The following is an 11,138-nucleotide window of genomic DNA, read 5'->3' as shown; positions in this document are numbered from 1 at the left end:
TTTTAACAAGTTCATGATTTAATGTTAGGAAAGAATCATATCCTTAGAAACAAGTTCATGATTTATCGCTGTCTTATTATTCATTTTGATTTTTAGGCATATCAAATGCATAGTGTTTTGATTTGCGTGTTGAAAATTCCAAAGTAATTTGCATAGGACTTAACTTCTGAATAGGGTAAGAAACAGGGCTTAAATGATATTTCCAAGTTCACATAATAAGATGCTAGGTGGATCATTGAATTAATCCCTATCATTTCTTTCCAGTGATTTCAACTGATTCACGTTTTATCAGTTGCCCGATTCATGACTCCTTAACCAAGTTAAAAAATTAGTTCGCCTATCAAAAAAAAAAAGAGTTAAAAAATTAGTTTATTCTATTTCTCTGAAATATAAATTGGAGTATAATGTTCCTCAAGGACAGTCAAAATGAGATTAACACTAAGAGCATCCGCAGTGGTAATAATCAAAACTAATAACCAAAATGTATCACGTCAGTATTTGATTATCCATTTTAGTCCATAATCAAACTTAACAACATCTACCTTCACATTAGTTATTTTTGCATTCCTAACAAAAAAAAAACCCACAATACACAATGCACATTTGTCCAATAGTAAACGAGTTCCAATCACGCACCCGACCACACCAAAATATTCGTCTCGATGAGACAATTCTAATATGGGATATTTTTGAGTTTTGAGTTTAGTTATTGAGTTTGGTTATTGAGTTTTAGTTATTGATAAAAGTTAAGTTTAATTGTGGAATTTGGTTATTTGCTAAAAGACTTGTAACTTTGCTTATTACAATGTAGGGTATTTTTTAAGCATTATTGTTAAATTTATTTATTCACACACATTTGTTTATTACAATAGAGATGCTCTAAGGAGAGTGATTTTCGTACTCCTCAAACACTTCAATCGGATGTAACAAAGATTGGGGGATAAAGCCGAGCAAAAAAAAAAAAAAAAAAAGATTGGGGGATAAAGTATAATTTGAATAGCAATCATATGATAGCGAATGTTTTTTAACGGACTTATCAAAAGAGAAATAAGGGAGGTGGTGAAAATGATTCTGGCTTGACTTGCATTCTGTTATAAGATAGCTCGTAATTATAATTTCATAAACACTTGGCAGTTTGGAGGCAAAAGTTTAATCAATGGAGACTTAATTGTTTGTGAGTAATTAATAATTTAGTGGTTCTGGGGCACTACCACCACCATCACCATTGTCGGAACATGAATATTATAGATTAGGACATATAAGCGTTTAAAGAACGGTATGAGTAACAAAAATGAACAAATAAAATGGAACGTAGGAAGTATGGTATTATAATGTGTGGTGGCTTCGGTTCCAAGCCAGGTAACGGTGCCAGACACCGTTAACCGAGGTCCCATGAGGGTCTGATCCACAGGTCAATGCAAATAAACTGCGATGTATTGTTCGGTTAAACGTTCGGTAAAGATCCTTCGGTGCCAACCTCGGTAAATTGCCAGCAACATGCAATATATTTGCATGGACGTTTCCACGGAATTCATGAAAAGAATTTGTTATACCGGGGGGGACCAGAAGGGTTACGTGGCAAATGTAATCATTATGATCAGATCTGGTCATGTGCTCCATAACCGTTTTCGCTCCTGTCGTCATATTTGACGTCATCTGAGGCGGTTACTTGAGCGTACCCTTCACGCGCTAGCTTGGAGGGTAAGCAAACCTAGGTCTATAAATACAAAGGGATACTCATCTTTGAGAGGTATGTCATTCTTTCCTAACCCTAGATCTACATTCTCCCCTGAGGTCTGACTTGATCGTCGGAGGGTCACTGGGCTATTCCAGCCCTAGTGACTTGTTGCAGGTCCAAAAGCAGGAGAACGAACCAGCGGAAGGAGAACCCTAACCCAGGCCAAGGTCCCGTCAAATTGAACCCCTACAATTGGCGACTTCGCTGGGGACTTAGCCATCCTTTCAACATCCATATCCCCCTACCCCAAAAGCTTCATTCAGCGTCCCTGAATCAAACATGGTTGAGGTCGATGACGCGCACCACAGTGGTACCGCCCTTGGGCTCGGTTCCCTCGTGGACCACAGCATGGCTTCCGGCGGAGCCACCGCCTTAGGGAAGACCCATGTATCCGTCGGAGTTGGTGCCGGAGCCTTAGCTCCAAACGCAGGACCATCCTCCGAGCTCCACACCTACATCCGCCACCTCGAATGGAAAATCGATGACCTAACAACGGTCATGGAACGAGAAAAGCACGTCCGTGACAAGTTGACCGAGATCAAACATCTCCTCCAGATCTCCCCATCTCAATCCACCGGGAACTGTGGCGAACGGAGAAGCTACCATACTCCTCCTCGCAGTCACAAAGGCGGTCACCTTCTGGAGCATAGATCCCGCCCCTCAGTCAAAGACCGCCTCGAGCCACCAAGAGCGGAGGACGTCCGAACCACACGAGACACATCGCGCAGGGACCGTTCTCGCTCCCCTAAGCAGCTTCAAGGGAAACCATTGGCTTTCGAGAGGCTCGGTGCTGGAAGCATCTCCGCCTCTTCCACCCACTCGATTCGAGTGGGCAAGGCCCGCCGCGAATCCACCCCTAACCTCACAAAGGCAGCCAGGGGAGACGATTGCCTCGTGGAGTTCCAGACCAGGGGATACCGCGAGCGCCTAAAGAACACCAGAGCCAGGAGTCCTATCATATCGCATCCCGGTGGCACCCATAGCAGAAGCCCGGTCACTGAGCGCCTCGAGCCTTTCGCTCGGGATAGCTACCGTAATCACCGCCATGAGTGCTCTCCCATGAAGTCGGCCAGTGTTGCCCCGAAGAGAAAAAAATATGAAAGGTTGGACAAACTTGTTCCAAAGAAGCGTACAGCGACTGAGCGTCCATACGGTCTCGACCGCTCGATCCGACCTCATCGTGATGCGTGACTTACACGGCTCACAACCTCTCCCTTCACAAGAGAGATCGACTCGGTTACCCCTCCGAAGGGATTCACCCAGCCCAAATTTGCCAAATATGACGGCAAAACCGAGGCGTACACTCATCTGGTTCATTACAAGCTCGTCATGTCTTTGTTCCTTCGAAACAAGCCCTCGGACGACGCCTTCTTGTGCAAAGTCTTTCCTGCCAGCCTCGGCAACCTGTGTCTCACATGGTTCAACCAGCTTCCTGCCTTGTCAATCTCCTCGTTTGACTCCTTCTGCGATGCCTTCATGGCCCGGTTCATAACGAGCAATAAGCACGAGAAGGAAATCGATTCCCTCCTATCTCTCCGCAAGCGAAACGACGAAACGCTCCGGCAGTACGCCGATCGTTACTGGGAATTATTCAATGAGATAGAAGGTTGCGACGGCGTCATCTCGGCCCGTGGCTTCAAGCTCGGTCTCACTTCTCAGGACGAGCAGGTCTACGACGACCTCGCTCGCCACAAGCCCAACTCCATGAAGGACCTTATGACTAGCATTGAGGGTTGGTGTCAACTCATCGAGTCCAAAGCTGAGAGGGGCATCGGGAAGCCCACCGGTTCGAAGACACTAAATACCTCGGTGTCCACACCGGTTCCCACACCTGTCCCAACACCAAAAAAACAGGTTAACAACATCAAGCAGTCGCCGAGGAGGGGACCGAAGCCAAACGACTTCAACGCTGAGAAAACCGTCTTCACCATTCATATCTACCGGATCATCGATCAAGTGAAGGATCAGCCTTTCTTCTCCTTCCCGAATCAAAAGCTAGGGACCGAAAATAAGAAAATCAAGAACCCCATCGTCCGATGCAGTTACCACAACGAACAGGGTCACTTTACCACAGCCTGCAAGCCCTTCAAGGACTACTTGGAGCAGCTTGTTGCAGGTGGTCACCTCGGTAACCTCATTGATCAGGAAAAGACAAGGGCTCGGGCACAGCGCTCCGAAAACAACACTAAGGAAGAAGTTCAGACGATCCATGTCATACACGGTCCTCTAAACTCCGAGGCCGCTCGCATCATCTGGGACGAATTGAGCGCGGCTTCCTCCTCCAAGCAGGTCATGTTGGTCGGTCCCAAACCAAAGCGCCCCAGAACTGACGACTGCTTCAAGTTTACGATAACATTCACCGAGAAGGACCTCGACCGTGTCCAACTTCTGCACAATGATGCCCTTGTGGTCACGCTACGCATTGGAGCATTCAATGTCCGACGCATCCTCGAGGACCAGGGCAACTCGGCTAAGGTCATGTATTATTCTTTGTTCAAGGATCTGAATATTCTCGACACCGACCTCCGTCCCTTCAAAGTTCCTCTTATCGGATTCAATGGAGCCCCAGTCTAGCCCATCGGCACAGTCACTCTTCCTGTCCGTGCCGGGTTGGTTGTTCTAGACATGGAATTTGTGGTGGTCGATGTCCGTAGCCCCTATAATGCCATTGTCGAACGTACCTGGCTACATAAGCTAAAGGCCATCGCCTCCACTTATCACCAGGTGGTCCGTTTCATCAGCACCAATGGGCGCCAAGAAGACCTGTACGGAGATCAAACTGCGGCCAAAAGATGTTACATCAACGCGATCCGAAGCAGTAAGCAAGCCTTCAGGATCAACCTCATTGAAGTTCCCGAGGCCCCAGTTCTGGAAGACGTCGGCAGGCCAGCCGACGACAAAGCCGAAAAAGACCTTGTCACCTTCCCGATTACCGAAGACGGCTCTCGTTTTTTTCTCATCGGCTCTTCACTTAGCGAAACTGACCGGAATGAGACGTTCGATTTCCTTAAAAGGAACATCGAAGTATTTGCATGGACCCCATACGAAATGCCCGGGATCGACCCCTCGTTTATCTGCCATGAGCTCAACATCGACCAGGCTAAACGTCCCGTTGTGCAAAAAGCGCGGCGATCCTCCCCGATCCATTCCGAAGCTATCATAGACGAAGTCAACTGGCTCTTAAATGCAAAGGGCATCCGAGAAGTGCAATACCCAAAATGGTTGGCCAACACCGTAGTGGTTAAAAAGAAGAACGGTAAATGGCGAGTCTGTGTTGACTACTCCAACCTCAATGACACCTACCCGAACGATTTTTTTCCCCTTCCTCGGATTGACTAGCTTGTCGACGCCACAGCCGGCCACACCCGACTTAGTTTCTTGGATGCCTACCGTGGCTACCACCAGATTGCCATGAGTGAAGGCGATGTTGAAAATATGGCCTTCATCACGCCCCATAGGATCTTTGGATATCTCGTTATGCCCTTCGGTCTAAAAAACGCCGAAGCGACCTTTCAGCGAATGATAACCAAGATGTTCGAGCGCCTACTCGGTGACACCATGATGGCTTACATTGACGACATGGTGGTCAAAAGCGTGGTCGCCACCGATCACCTAGCTCACCTCGCTGAAACCTTCAAAATTCTCAAACAGCACAAGCTCCGTCTTAATGCCGAGAAATGCGCCTTCGGCGTAAGCTCCGGTAAATTTCTCGACCACATCGTCTCCCGACGCGGTATTGAAGCCGACCCCGCTCAGCTACTTGCCATTGCAAGACTCTCGGCCCCTCACAACAAGAAAGATGTTCAACGATTAACAGGCATGGCTGCCGCCCTAAATCGATTCATCAATCGCTCTTCCGACAAATGTCAGCCTTTTTTCACCCTCTTAAAGGGCAGCCGACAGAGCTTCAATTGGACAGAGGACTATGATCGAGCCCTCCAGCAGTTGAGGACCTACCTATCTACCGTCCCACTCCTCGTCACACCTCGGGGTCAAGAGAACTTGTTCCTATACCTTGCTATCTCCCAGCACGCTATAAGCTCTGTTCTTGTCCGACAGGAAGGACGGGAACACCAACCAATTTACTACTCGAGTAAGACGATGACCCCCGCCGAGACACGTTACCTACCATTGGAAAAACTCCTTCTTGCCCTCATCTCAACCTCAAGAAAACTCGCCCCTTACTTCCAGTCACATCACATCACCGTCCTCACCGAGTACCCACTCAAGTCTCTCCTCCGAAAGGCGAATCTCTCTAACCAAATCTCTCAGTGGGCCGTAGAACTTGCCAATTTTGAAATCCATTTTTAGCCTCGGACAGCAATAAAAGCTTAAGTGCTCGCCAACTTTATCGCCGAACTTACTCCGCCCAATATTCCCTCTTCGGTTCCCGCTCCAAACACCGAGGCAGTACTCCAAGCTAACCCTAGCACAGCCTGGCAACTTTTTTACGGAGATGTTTGGAAAATGTACGTCGATGGCGCCTCCAACAGCAGAGGCGCAGGTGCAGGCGTCGTCCTTCTCTCCCCCTCCGGTGTTCTGCATGAAAGTTCACTCTCCATCAACTTCCCAGCCTCTAATAATGAGGCCGAATATGAAGCACTGATCTCAGGGCTCCAGACCGCCGAAGCCCTGGGTGTCGAAGAACTCGTGGTCTATAGCGATTCCCAATTGGTGGTCAACCAACTCTCCGAGGAATACGAAGCTCGGGATGATCGCATGCGTACCTACCCCAACACCGCCATCCAGCTCATCAAAAACTTCAAAGCCATCCGAGTCGAACACATCTCCAGGGAATAGAATACCCACGCCGACGCCCTTGCAGGGCTCGCCTCGGCTTGCTCATCCGCAGGGCATCGTTCTATCTCCTTCAATTCCATTGACAAGCCCAGTTTTGAACTCGAAGCGCAAGATCAAGAGGTACTCAACATAGAGTTTGGCCCAAGCTGGATGGACGAGATCATCGGTTACTTGCGAGATGACATCCTTCCTACAGACAAAAAGGACGCTCACTGACTCCACAACAAGGCCGCTCTCTTCTGGCTCAATCCGAACGGAAAGCTCTACCGAAGGTCCTTCACCGGCCCGTATCTTCTAGTTGCACATCCACACCAAGTACAAGGCATCATTGAAGAGCTCCACTCCGGCGACAGCGGCTGTCACTCCGGTGGGCGGTCCCTCGCTCACCCAGCCATCTCCCAGGGGTACTGGTGGCCAACAATGAAGAACGACTCCGAAGAATTCGTCAAGCGTTGCAAGAAATGCCAAATGTTCGCCTTCATTATCCACCAATCGGCTCGGGACCTTAGTCCTCACCAGTCCATGGCCTTTCTCCCAGTGGGGCATAGATATCGTTGGTAAGCTTCCCATTGCTCCAGGAGGATTTAAGTTCCTTCTAACTGCCACAGACTATTTCTCAAAATGGGTTGAGGCTAAACCCTTGGTAACCATTGAAGAAACAGACGTCATTCATTTTGTTTGGCGAAATATCATTTCACGCTTCGGTGTCCCTTTTGCCATCATCACAGACAATGGACGGCAACTTATAGGTCAGAAATACCGAGCCCTATTAGACGAGTACGGCAAATGGGACACATCCACTCCGGCTTACCCCCAGGGTAACGGACAGGCCGAAGCTGCAAACAAGGCAATTTCATTCGGACTTAAGCGACGACTCAAGTCACGCCGAGGCAAATGGGTCGAGGAGCTACCCAGGGTGCTCTGGGGCTACCGTACTACACCTCAGCGATCCACCGGTCGCACTCCTTTCTCCTTGGCATTTGGAATGGAGGCGGTCATCCCCCTCCAAGTCGGGCTCCCGACAATGAGTACAGAAAACTTCGACGAGTCGGTGAACAACGACAGCATCGCCTCGGATCTCGACTTAGCCGAGGAGGAATGCGAGAACGCAAGGATCAAGCTTGCGTCGTACCAACAGGAGGTTGCAAAAGGCTACAACCGAAGCGTCCGCCTTAGGTCGTTCAAGCCTGATGATCTCATTTGGAAAAAGGTGGTGGAAAAGTCCAAAAAGTGAAAGCTAATGCCCAGTTGGGAGGGCCCCTACCGAGTTCTTAAGCACCTTGGCTCAGGAAATTACAGGTTGGAAAAGCTAGACGGCTCTCCCATTGCTAAAACTTGGAACGCAAACAACCGGAAGAAATTCTATGGCTAGCAGCCTCTCGGCCCCTCGGATCCGTCGCTCTCCTTTCTCTCAGTTTTATCTAAGTGACTTCGTTCTAGTGACAATTTGCTTATGTAATGACAGTACAAATTAAATGTCAATGAGAACTGTTTTTCTTGCCAGTGTTTGTTCTTTCTGTTTTTGATATTTACCTCATTTCACTCGGTTCATTATCAATCAGACCATTTTATTTGCGACTTCTGGAGTTATGTCTTCTTGCGGGTAATTCCCTCGGGCAAAACTTCCTAAAAAGTCTCCCCGATCTTAGTGATCGTTTGGACTTACGGTCGTTGGCGTTAAGGATACTCGGCTTTTAATGAGCCCCTTATACCGACCCACCTATAGTCATTCGCTGCTCGGTTCGGCTGCATTCCGAAGGTCCTGGCCGATGCCATCTCACCTTCGAGACCCCAGCCCGAACTCCCTAGCAGTCTTACCAACTCATGAGTATACACGTGAGTTTGCACGACACTCGTCTACTCTCCTAAATAGGTAGCCGAGTCACCCTAACCCGAAGCAGGGGCATGAAAACTTAAAATTCAATGCGTACTTGCTTTGGATTATATCATTCGGCCCCTTCCGACCCTCCCAAGACAGGGGCTTCGTAGAAGGAATAACCGAAACGCAGGGTACAAACCGTCTTTTCCTGAATGAACATCTTTTTATGCTTTGTAAAATGCTTCGGTTAATGCTTCGGTCACAATTGTTTTTACAAACCCTCAAATCTCACCGACGTAGGGGGATCATCACCTAAGCAACAAACATAATTTCATACAAGCATTCCAAAGATAATATTCAGGAAAAGAAAGCATTCATTCACAACTGCCAAAATACCTTCGGCCGACTGTTTGGCTCCCATCTCAATATCAAATATTTGCAAACCCTGGAACAGCAAACTCCAAATGTCCGGAGCCGTCCAGTCAAATGACAAATCAAAAAGATTAAAGTATCTACAGAGATAAGAGGGATGGAGGCTACGCATCAACAGGAGCGGTGGCACTGGGATCAACTTGTTTCTCGGGCACTTGCAACTCCTGCGAGATCGGCACCTGCTCATCCTCTTCCTCAGGCAATACGAGCTCTTCGGGAGGAGGCTGGGGCACGGCTCGTAGCGCAGAGTCTTCCGACAAATTAAGCTTGTTTACCAAGGCTTCATGGCCATACCGAAGTCCGTCCAAGAATCGATCTCTGAAGAGCTCGGTCTCAATCTCTCGGACTTGCTTCTTATACTCCACTCCGACTGCATCCAAGCCTTCGTCGTAGCCCTTGTTCCTCGTAAACTCGACCTCCCGCGCCCCAATAACCCTCAGGGTATTAGCGTCCTCCACGGCTTTTGTTGCTCGTCCCTCAGTAGCTATCCGTTCTCTGTCGCACCTCTGGAAATCCGCCAAGTAGAGGTCGCAAGTCTCCCGGGCTATCTTCAGATCGTCGTCCCTCTGCCCGAGAGCCTTCTTCAGCTCCCCAATCTCCCTCTCTTGTGCCTTACACTTGTCGTGCACCACCAACGCCCAAGCGTCGGCCTACCAACACAATTAAAAATGATCAAACTCCAATTTTCAATCAAGAAAAGGTCAAAGAAAAGTAACTTACTTTCAAAAGCGCCTGTGCTATCTCTCATGTTAGGTCCTCGGTATATCCCTTGACAGCTCGGGCGTCCTTCGGAAGTATACACGACCGAAGCAGCTCAAACGCTGTCCCAATGTTGGCAGATACACTATTGGCATGATGAATTAGCCGCCCCGCGTAGTGACGAACCTCGGGGGCCCACGGGACCTCTCTTGCTGGAACACAGGTCTCCGTGTCGGTTTCCCCCTGCTCTCCACATCTCCCTCGCCTCCTTGGACTCCTTCTTCTTCTATCAAGATTGGCTCCCCGCTTCTCCCTTAGCCAAAGCCCTCTCCCTCAGTCCGAGCCCTCTTCTCCAGACGCTCATGCGGTGAAACCGGGATGACCCTCAAGGTCTCGGCCCCCGGCGAGCCAATCACGACGCCTGCGCCCCGTCCCCGTGGCCTCTGGCGCCGTAGGTTGAGAACCTCCCTTCCGCGACCGCTCATCTCGTCGCTGAGTCCCGTTCTCTCTGGGGTCTCCCAGTTGATCTCCTCTCGGATTGTGCCTAAGGGACCAGAATCACTTACTTCGTCTTCTGGCATCCCAGCTCCTCCGTCTCCCCTTCCTTCTCCCCTTCCTCGGCCACGTCCTCGTCCCGCTCGAAGAACACCCTGCTGCCTCGGCCTCTTCTTCAAATAATCGGTATAAGTTGATTTGTACCCAAGCAGGTCAGGAGCATACCGACTCGTAATAGGAATGGCATAGGCAGCTGTTATCCGTGCCCGAACAGCCCTCTCCCGAAGCTCTGTAACAATGCCCTCGGCTGAAAGAGAAGCAATGAAAGAATCAGTATACGATGAAGTTGGAAAGAACATGCAACATATGTACTAAAAATAAATAAATAAAGGTTTCTACTGACCAGGAGCTCCGATTTCGAATTGAACCATGGTGGCGGTGTCTACGCTCTCCCCGGGCCCAAACATAAAGTTTCCGGTAACCGATACGTAAATGCTCACCCACTCTTTGGAGTCGGGAAGATGGTCAATAAAGAACGTGTCATATCCCGTCCTACAGGAAAGGTAATACCGATCGCTCTCCCGGTTAACTCCAACCAAGTACACACCGAAGAGCTCCTCGAGTCCAAAGGTAATGTTGTATTGCCTCCTCAGCTCTATGATGCTAGTAATGATCCGGTAAGAGTTCACCGTGAGCTGAGAAGAGGTGAGAGAGAGGGCTCGGAGAACCCTTCAGACGAACTAATGGAGGGGGAACCTGACACCCCCCTCGGTGATAGCCATTAAAGGGAAAATCAGTGCTCCCTCCCGATGAGGAAGATCCTTAGGGTCGCTGTTCGGTAGAAGCCGGACATCAACATCATGAGGAATGCTGTAAACCCTCTTGAATTCGGCATAAGAAGCCGAGGAACCGTCAAAATATTGGTTCTGATATGGGCATGGCCTCATCGCCCTCCTGCATCCCCGAACTTCCTCGGGGGCACCCGCAAATGGACCCGGACCTTGATTTGAGGTACTTGGGGCTTCCATCTCTTGGGGGTCGAATGTCGTCACCTCATGAGGAGCTCTCAAGGGTTCAAGCGGTTCAATATAGTCAATTGGAGTCCGAAAAAACGCTCGGATCCAAAGTGCTTGGCGAATATCCTCGGGAATTTCA

The sequence above is a fragment of the Rhododendron vialii genome, chromosome 1a, assembly GCF_030253575.1.
Source record: "Rhododendron vialii isolate Sample 1 chromosome 1a, ASM3025357v1".
Taxonomy (NCBI): domain Eukaryota; kingdom Viridiplantae; phylum Streptophyta; class Magnoliopsida; order Ericales; family Ericaceae; genus Rhododendron; species Rhododendron vialii.
This window is presented reverse-complemented; position numbering follows the sequence as displayed.